Source organism: Orbicella franksi, chromosome 8 (assembly GCF_964199315.1).
Source record: "Orbicella franksi chromosome 8, jaOrbFran1.1, whole genome shotgun sequence".
Lineage (NCBI taxonomy): Eukaryota > Metazoa > Cnidaria > Anthozoa > Scleractinia > Merulinidae > Orbicella > Orbicella franksi.
In genome coordinates this window covers 3,709,198-3,718,200 of record NC_138152.1, presented here as the reverse complement: position 1 = coordinate 3,718,200, position 9,003 = coordinate 3,709,198, and the positions used below count along the sequence as shown (strand labels likewise).

Genomic DNA, 9,003 nt, shown 5'->3' with positions numbered 1-9,003 from the left:
TGAACGCTGTCACGCGACAACATTTCCAAGATTCAACTCTCCTTAGCAGATGGTAATTTCGAGCTATTTTCTTTTTCTGCCTATCTTTCATCTTCCTTTTTCTTTTAATTCTATATTCTTCTATTTAGGATGGATTTGAGCGCCTAGCGAGGTTTAAAGTGGCGTTTACCACGCTATCCACGGCCGTATTGGCAACAGAGAAGTGTTCCGCCGAAGGAGCAGGATAACGGTAAACACGGTAACTTTGAACGCTTTGTACAAGGTCAATATACTTTGGCCGAAAAATGTTTTTCCAGAAACGTGATGTATATCCCTCCAATGTCTGATTCATCACTGTGATTACTTTCAACAGCGTTGGACTTTTGAGAAATAATTATTTTAAAATCAGCTCCAACGCTCCATCTAATTTAGTATGCAATATTTGAAACTTTATTTTTTATTCGCTTCGGCAGTTTTTCGATGTTTATCGAATGATATTGCATTAAAAGGTCTTTTTCTTCATCACTGTGTAGTTCTCTTATTATTTTGCGTTGCGATAGTGATTTCTGAACCGTTTTTTGCGGGGGCTTATTTTCGGCCTGATTTTGCTGCTATCAGACGGAAAAAGTTTGCGGCTCGATATTTTTGGTTTAAAGCGAAACGGAAACAAAAGAAATTCATTTTTAAATAGTATTCGGTAACCACTATTTGAGAGATAAAAATCGGCCGATTTTATTTTTTAGCCGGAAATCATCGGTCGTTTCTTAGGCGCAGGGCCTCTTAAACCTGAAAATGAAACGCGTATTGCAAAGACTACAAACACTTGCTTCTACTTGTAGCTTGCTATCTGTAAGAAATTTTATAGTAGCTAAGGGTTCTGATAACCTCGGGAGGGTCTAGAAATCGGCAAGTCCTGAGTAGTGACGTGAATTTTACGCACGTGACGATACACAGTGTACAGGTGTTTATCCTCCATGAAAACATCCACGCAACGCGTATGGCAACATTATGCGCAAACCTGGGGGTACCCCGCAATGATGGCCTAGACGGGGAGGCCTCGCCTGAAAGGGGTTCCTTTTTCAGGTTTCTGGTATACAAAAGGGTAGGGATTTCAAAAGTTGAGGTATATGATAGGGTCAGGAAATCTGTCTTTTAGTTATTTTAAGGGGTCCTTAGTTAAAATATTTTGAACAGACGTACCTTATGACCGTATCATTTCCTTTATTAGGCGCTACAAGAAAAATGACAAGACGACTTCTTTTTTCAACAATTCTTTCATAATGCGACCCAGTTATGAAGGTGTGTGAAAGGGACACCTTTTTTCAATGAAAGGTATACAAAAGGGACTACCTTTTCCGCCAAAATGGTAAACAAAAGGGTAAGGGGTTAAACCTCGGGGCGAAGCCTCCCCATACAGAACTTCGCAGAATATCCTCTCCCCTCCAACAGGTGTGCATACAAGTGAGTACCATGTTACATGGATTATTAGCTAAAATGATTATTACCATATTTTTCCTTCGACTGAATACCTTTTTCATTTTACATTTTCTTTATGATTCCAAAGAGTCTGACCAAACTAATACAACGAGAGCAATATAAGAATGCATGATTCGTACAGAATTGAATTAAAATATACTTTAAACAAAAGAAAAACTCAAATAAAGATTGTTGTGCAACTGCTATCAAACAACAACAACAACTTAAGCTTACTTATTGAAGAAGAAAGGCGGCCCTACGGGTTACGCCTTATTCATATTTTATAATATTTTTAAATATTTTTTTACTTAAAAGTAATCAGTAGTTTTAATAACAGAAATCAATTCACATAAGTTTTTAGTGTACGTGTTGCAAAGTTCTTTTGAATGAAACCGACTTCTAACCAATTTCCGCGAATAACACCTTTTCCTTTTAATTAGAGTGTTATTAGGAGATATTTGGTATAAGCTAAAATTGTCCATCTGAAATCTTCACTTCAGAAGTAATTTAAGGTCTGCTCTCTTTTTACATCGAAGAAAATATAACTCCATATTAAGAACAGAACATACCTACAATCGATAACCATAAATTATTTCAGAAAAATCGTCAGGTAAAATGTATTATAGTATTTCACCTGCCAGAACAGTACGGCTAAATCGAGATAAGCATCCAGGTTAAAATAACACTTCGCTTTGAGGTAATCTTATTCTAAGCACATGCAAATTTTTAACTGTTTACAGAGTTTTTCCACCAAGAGTTTCCAGCAACAGTTTTTTCCAAAAAACATTCAATTTTTGTTCTTTAACAATATACTTGTAAAATTTTGAGTTTTTAAACCCGCGTCGCGCAAAAAGTATTCAATACATCGGGTTAAAAGAGCAGAAATAGTGCATAGCCTTCGGTTGCAAACATCTCTCCTCAGCGACCAGTTTTCCAAAATACCAAAAGTTTCCAAGTCAAATCACTATTTTTGGAACCTCTTGTAAGCGACCACCTCTCATAAGCGACCGCGACAACTTTTAGAGCTTAAAGCTTGAAATTTTCTTTTGCGTGTAACCTCCCGTAAGCGACCACTTGAGAGTTAATAGAGCGGAAATTGGATAACAAGGCGTCGTAGTTTACAAGAAGTGAACCGTGATACTCTGAATAAATACCTTTGGAAAGCTTAAATACTTTTGTGGCTACTAAAAGTTTTTATATGGGTCTGAATAGGCACTGACGCATGGGGTAAGTCTATAGTTACCATATACTTAGCATATGGCAACTGTAGAGGCTTTTCACCCAGAATCTTATATGGTCTAAGCTCTCGTCCTTAAGCGATCACACTCCGTGAGCGACCTCCTAGACTTGAAATTTGGGGTGGTCGCTTACGGAAGGATCGACTGCAGTTATTTTTCCGATTTCAGAACTTCTGCTGCCGTGAAGTAGAACAGACATGGTTGTCAAACAACTGCTCAACATTACCATTCTCCTCGTCTTTTGCCCAATGTTCTGTGGAGCAACCGCTCTGCAGTGCAGCCAAGCGGAATCTTCCATATATGGCATGAAGCTAAAGGGACACGTCATCAAAACGATCAAAAGGATATCGCTGGGTGGTTTGTGCTTACAGGAATGTTATCGTGAGGTCAGGTGTCAAAGTTACAATTACCTTATTTCCCGAGCAACGTGTGAATTAAACGACCGCACCAAGGAGGCCAAACCTGAAGATTTTGTTCCTGATTCTGGAAGATATTATTTTAGACGAAACATGAATAGAGGCAAGTTTGTATAACAAAACAGCACAAAAATAGATAGAAATAATTGCCTGGTCACCAAATCGGGGTCTGCTTAATGTAGGTTTTACTTTCAGAGCAAAAAACGTACTGCGCAGCTTTCTGCGCTACCGTACTTGCGGGCTTATGCAACCAATATGCATGGGGTGCAAAGGCGGAGAGAATGGCGGACTAAAATCAGGGACCGCGATTATGTCGCTCGGTTGATTTTTTTACGCTTCAGCATTGCACTGTTAAGGAAACAAGACTTCCCCTGCCTGCTTAGAGGCTCTCTTGCTTATATATGAAGTGTTTCGCTTATATGGATGCAATATGCAAAGAGGGTTTGTGAAAAATGTTCTCGCACCGAATTTTCCTGTACGTCGTGGGGAAATAGTGTTCGGAAACCTTCCTAATGCTAATTTTTTAGTCCGAAAAAATTTGATTCTCCGCGGAATAATTATAACAGCTATCCATTTGTGACGAGAAAATGTTGGAAAAATTGGGAAAGAACCTAAAGTTCGTAAAACGATGAGAAGTCAGACTAATCCAAGGCTGATACAACGTCGTATATTCAATACAATATTTCGGCCAGCCAGACTAGCCTTCTTCAGGTTTAGATGTTACTAAATTATACAATCGGGGATGTCGTAACGCATATTTCCAAACTAATGGAGCGGCAGAAACGACGAACAAAACAAACCAACTAAAGTAAAGATAAAACGGGTGTACATAGGTTACAACTTTTACGATTCATCGCGTCTATTCAAAATGTGAGGCTTCAGTGTCCCTGTTAAATCTATTTAACAACAACAACAACTTTTATTATGACTCGCATATTTGCAATTTTACAGAAATATATACACATTAAGTTAAAAAAGCTTGACAATAGCAACAGCGCGAACCCACAGGTAGCCTGGGCTAATCAAGGCGGGCCACATCTATATTTATATTAGACCATTAATTAACTGTTAACAGACTGACTTTTCTGATGGAATCACGTGAGGAGTGGATAAGTTCAAGCGGGATTAGTTGCATGTCAGTATAACACTGACTAGGATGAGAAAGAAAATGTTCGGCAACAGTGCTGGCTTTGGATTTAATGTTAGTTTTGTCGACAGAGCGTCTAGGTTCGTACCCTTTTCCGTTTATTTGATCGGCAATATTTCCGCTATTTTTCAGACCTGGAGCCTGGCGCGCAGCCAAAACTGACGCATACTTATTACGTTTTTCCGCTCTGAAGTTTTCGCTCTATATCTTTTTGTGCTCCAGTACCCCTCGGTTCCATTCCTGAACTGCCCGCTGAAACTTGCAAAGAAATCAAGGCCAGTGAAGGAGGACAAGCGGTCAGCGGCAAATACTGGCTGAATCCCAAGGGGTCAATGGGCTCGAACACGTTTCCGGTAAGCTTTTAATTTAGTTGTCTGTCTCTTCTTTTTTAACCCTGTGTTGTACAATTTCAAAACCCTTCCCTCGCGATCGTCCACATATTAAATAGACTAGAAAAACACATAAAGAGTTAATTTCGACTCTTTCTTCATTACCTATAAGTTTGAGTGTCAAAGCAGTAATTGGTAAACTTTGAGATGTTATCAATATTTTCGGGGAGTATTTTGGTGTACCAATTGTTTGCTCGCATGACCAGTCTTTTCTATAGCAGCTATGATTTCAAATGGTATTTGAGTGAAAAAGTAAACTTAATTTTCTGGCTAGTTGAACCTTTGGTGTGACAACAAAACTGGCATCTGATTAACAATGAAATGAAACGGTCTTTACACCTCGTATAAGTTCGATTACCAAAGCATAAATACTTTTGAAGACGAATAGCCCTATTTCCCCCCCCCCCCCCCCCCCCGCTCCCGCGGTTCTCCTCAGGTTCTCAGGAACAAAAGAAAAGCCCAGGCTTAGTGGGGTTAATGAAAATACTTTGTAAAACAGCCTCCATTTGGAGCGAAAATATGCACGGATATTTGTCAGTGAACATTATCTGTTCCGAGAAGCGAACAGTTATCCAAGAGCGTAGCCCGAGGAAAACTGCGAGCTTTGAGGGACAGATAATATCCAAGACAAATATCCGAGCATATTTTCGCGCCAAGTAGAGGCTATTGTGTTCATTATCCTTCAAATATTTTTCGCAACACGCGCATTTTTGAAAATTGGGCAGTATCACTCACATGTTCCCCAGTTCCAGCTAAGAAATATTTGGTCACGTGACGTGTTTAGACCAATCGCGCGAGCGAAAATATTCCATGGATTATAATCAAATTTATTCGCATCAGCCTTGGGCTGTCACTTATTTTCACACTCTCGGTTGACTATATATCTTTTGGGTTTTTTCGCAACAAGAAGATGATATGTTCTAAGTCAGTGACACAGTCACAGGCGGAAAAAAAAAAGTGTTCTCCAGGTTAGAGTCAAACCTGACATGTTCCGGTTTCTAATTCAGATGCTCCACTACTGAGCAAAGGAGACTTTTGGGCGCTATGGCCATTACACTATCATAGAGAAAAGTCTTAAGAAAAGTTCTCCTGAGCTTTAACATTGTGTTGGGTGGAGCAGGGAGAAACAGCAATGCATTTTGAAAATGATAGCATTGCTTTTTCAAACCCATAACACAGATAATTTATGGCATTGCATAAGTGTCCCAAGGACTTTTGTCCATCACTGCAATTTCCAGCGACAAACATGTGCTGCAAGCTACAAATTACTGTAAGACTCGGCATTTTATTACTGACGTTATTTCGCATCAGGTGTATTGCGACATGACATCAGACAACCAGAGTTGGACCCTCATCGCTCGGTTCTCAAACAATGATACTAAACACTGGATGAATGACACTGGTTACTGGTGATATGACAGGGTTGAAGCTGCTGGAAAAACCGCTGATCCATCGAATAACAGTGACATGATATCGCCAGCATTTTGGCTGGTCAGCGGCAACGAATTCAAGATCACACGCAGTGACGACTCTCAGCACACTCCCTTGCTGCAAACCACGGGTAACTGTCTGAGTAGGCAGACATTCCGATCTGAAGTCACAAGCTATGGTGACTTCAGGAATGGCGCAGTTTGGACCAGTGACCGGTGTCTGGGGAATTGCACAATACTATATGGAGGACATGGCCTATCGACGAACGGGTTCCAGCAGTCGGGATGCAGCGGAGAGATACAAAGCTCTCAAGCGATCGGCTTCTGGTGTGACTGGGACGCTGGAGATGGTGCAGTACTCATGATTGGTGGAGGAGGAGCCAGCTGTGCACGTGCTGATCACGGGATTGGGATAACTGAAACTAATTCAGCTTCTTTTGTCGATCTCGCAGACACCCAAACAGAATACGACTTTGGCAGTGACGCTCGAACAACCACTCCGCAATCCAACACTTACTCCTTAAATCTGTGGATACGTTAGTCAGTTTCATCATCATCTCCTCTCGACACGCAAGTTGGAGCTTAAGGCTATCACGTTCTCAAACCAACAATAGGGAGTTTAAGAAAACCACAACGGCAACGGCAACGTCGCTAAACAAAAGATTCAATGAGCAGTACGGGTTGTGCGCGTGCGTTATAATTCTTGGTACATTTCTTTGCCCTCCTCTGCAAAACAATAATGTGCAATAGCCAAATTCTGCCTTGTCTGGAGACCGTCAACCCCGACGGCTAATTTTTTAAATGGCAGTTTCGAATTGAACGCTGTTTTCCATAATTAGTTTCGAGATAGTTTTGACAAAGATAAACAAAGTGAATGACTTCAGAGTAACTCGATATTCGTACGTAGAATATAAACTCCTTTTTCAATCGAAATTGTTCTCGGCGTCGCCATCGTGGTTTCTTAAACTTCAGACTCTCTTCTCCGCTCCGCCGCCATGGCTGCCTTCCATTTCTTCCTCTTTGCCTTATTTCTCTCTTTCTCCACAGTCTTTCTCCAAGTGGTCTTCGGTCTCCCGCTGGCCCTTGGACCTCCTAGTGTCCACCCCAATGCTGTGACACGGTTCATAACACCCTCTCTCTTGTGCGAGTCGTGTTAGCCAGTTTAGTGAAATTTATTTACCAAACAAGATCCATCATATAGCGACTTTAAGGGTGCTCCATTCGGAAGGCCATGATGGGGTGCTGTAATCTTAATGATCTATTAAATTTTCAGAGATTTGTCAGCTATCGGTTAAAAATCTCATCTAATTCCTCAGCTATCAGCAAATTGTGCAGTTCTGAGACCATTTCACAGCTGACAGTTAAAACTGGCCCTATCCAGACCCTCTGCTCCAGACCCCCTGTTCCAGACCCCCTGTTCCAGACACTATGTTTAAGATCCCCTGTTCCAGACCCCCTGTTTCTTACACTCTGTTCCAGACCCCCTGTCCAGACTCTGATTGGATTTGACGGAGTGGATTTATTATGAGATTTAAAGTTTGGATCTTGAACGAATCCCACTGTTTTGAAGACCAATTTATGTCTTCATAAATTCTAGTCAATGGGACAGCCGTGAGAATTACGTATGGATTGCGTGACATGCGGTAACATAGGGTAGGGTTTCACAAGCCAAAGTTCAATTCTGATCGTGTACGTCCATAGTGCAATCTGCAGGCTGAACCAATCAGACTGGTTTTATTTCACTTTCAATCAACTTCTATTGCATTAAACATAGGCCTTGTGTTTATTCATTCCATTGCTCTAGGAGACAAACATTATCTTGCCTGCTTTAGTTTGCTTTGTTCTAGTACAATTATTTTTCCACCCTCCCCCTCCCTATGTCATAAGCATGTAATGCACTATAGTACACACACAATATACTTTACTTCTTATCCAGACTTATGATACATGATGTTACATATAAGATGTATTGACTATAAAAATGTTATATAGAAGATGATATACAAGTTAAATTGAGATACATGATATATATAAGATGCTACAGTAAACAGCCAACGCTATTCAGACTTGCTGTATATTTGCATGATAGACACTTAATGAATAGAGTAGCCCTGTCTACTTTCATAGATTAGGTATATACCTGTATTATATACCTGTATTATGGAGTTAAGATTCAGTTCCACTCGTGTTTTATGAGTGGTAAAACACGAGTGGAAGGAAGGAAGGAAGAGAAGGAAGAAGGTTCCACCCTCCCCCTCCCTATGTCATAAGCATGTAATGCACTATAGTACACACACAATATACTTTACTTCTTATCCAGACTTATGATACATGATGTTACATATAAGATGTATTGACTATAAAAATGTTATATAGAAGATGATATACAAGTTAAATTGAGATACATGATATATATAAGATGCTACAGTAAACAGCCAACGCTATTCAGACTTGCTGTATATTTGCATGGTAGACACTTAATGAATAGAGTAGCCCTGTCTACTTTCAGAGATTAGGTATATACCTGTATTATATACCTGTATTATGGAGTTAAGATTCAGTTCCACTCGTGTTTTATCGCATATTTTCTTGAAATGAATTGTTAACGAATCCTCGGTTTGGCCTGTGGTTCAACATATTGTTACTCTCTAGTGTCTCACAATGTCATTGCGCTCTTATATAAGTTGTTACAGTTTGCAGTTATGTTATGTTCCGGTTTAACTTCAGCAGTTTCCCTGTACCCAAGACGCGTAACGAACCGATTAGCTATGCCTACTATTGAGATCTACTCAATTGGACTCTAGAGTAAATCTTAGGTGTAGATCTTTCCTGCGTCCTGTAATCCTGAATTGATATAGAGAAATAAACTTTGGGTTGGGATGAAGTGCTCCCATACAGGTCACTCTTTGCCCGATAGACTTAAGGAAT

At 40.2% G+C, this 9,003-nt stretch overlaps 1 pseudogene across 1 annotated transcript; it reads left to right on the top strand.

Annotated features, from left to right (window-relative positions):
* The first annotated feature begins 2,681 nt into the window (after positions 1-2,681).
* LOC145496051 (uncharacterized) lies at positions 2,682-7,589 on the top strand (annotated as a pseudogene). The gene is made up of 2 exons (XR_014050512.1): positions 2,682-4,609; positions 5,957-7,589. The product of XR_014050512.1 is annotated as an uncharacterized LOC145496051 (transcript).
* Positions 7,590-9,003: the final 1,414 nt, after the last annotated feature.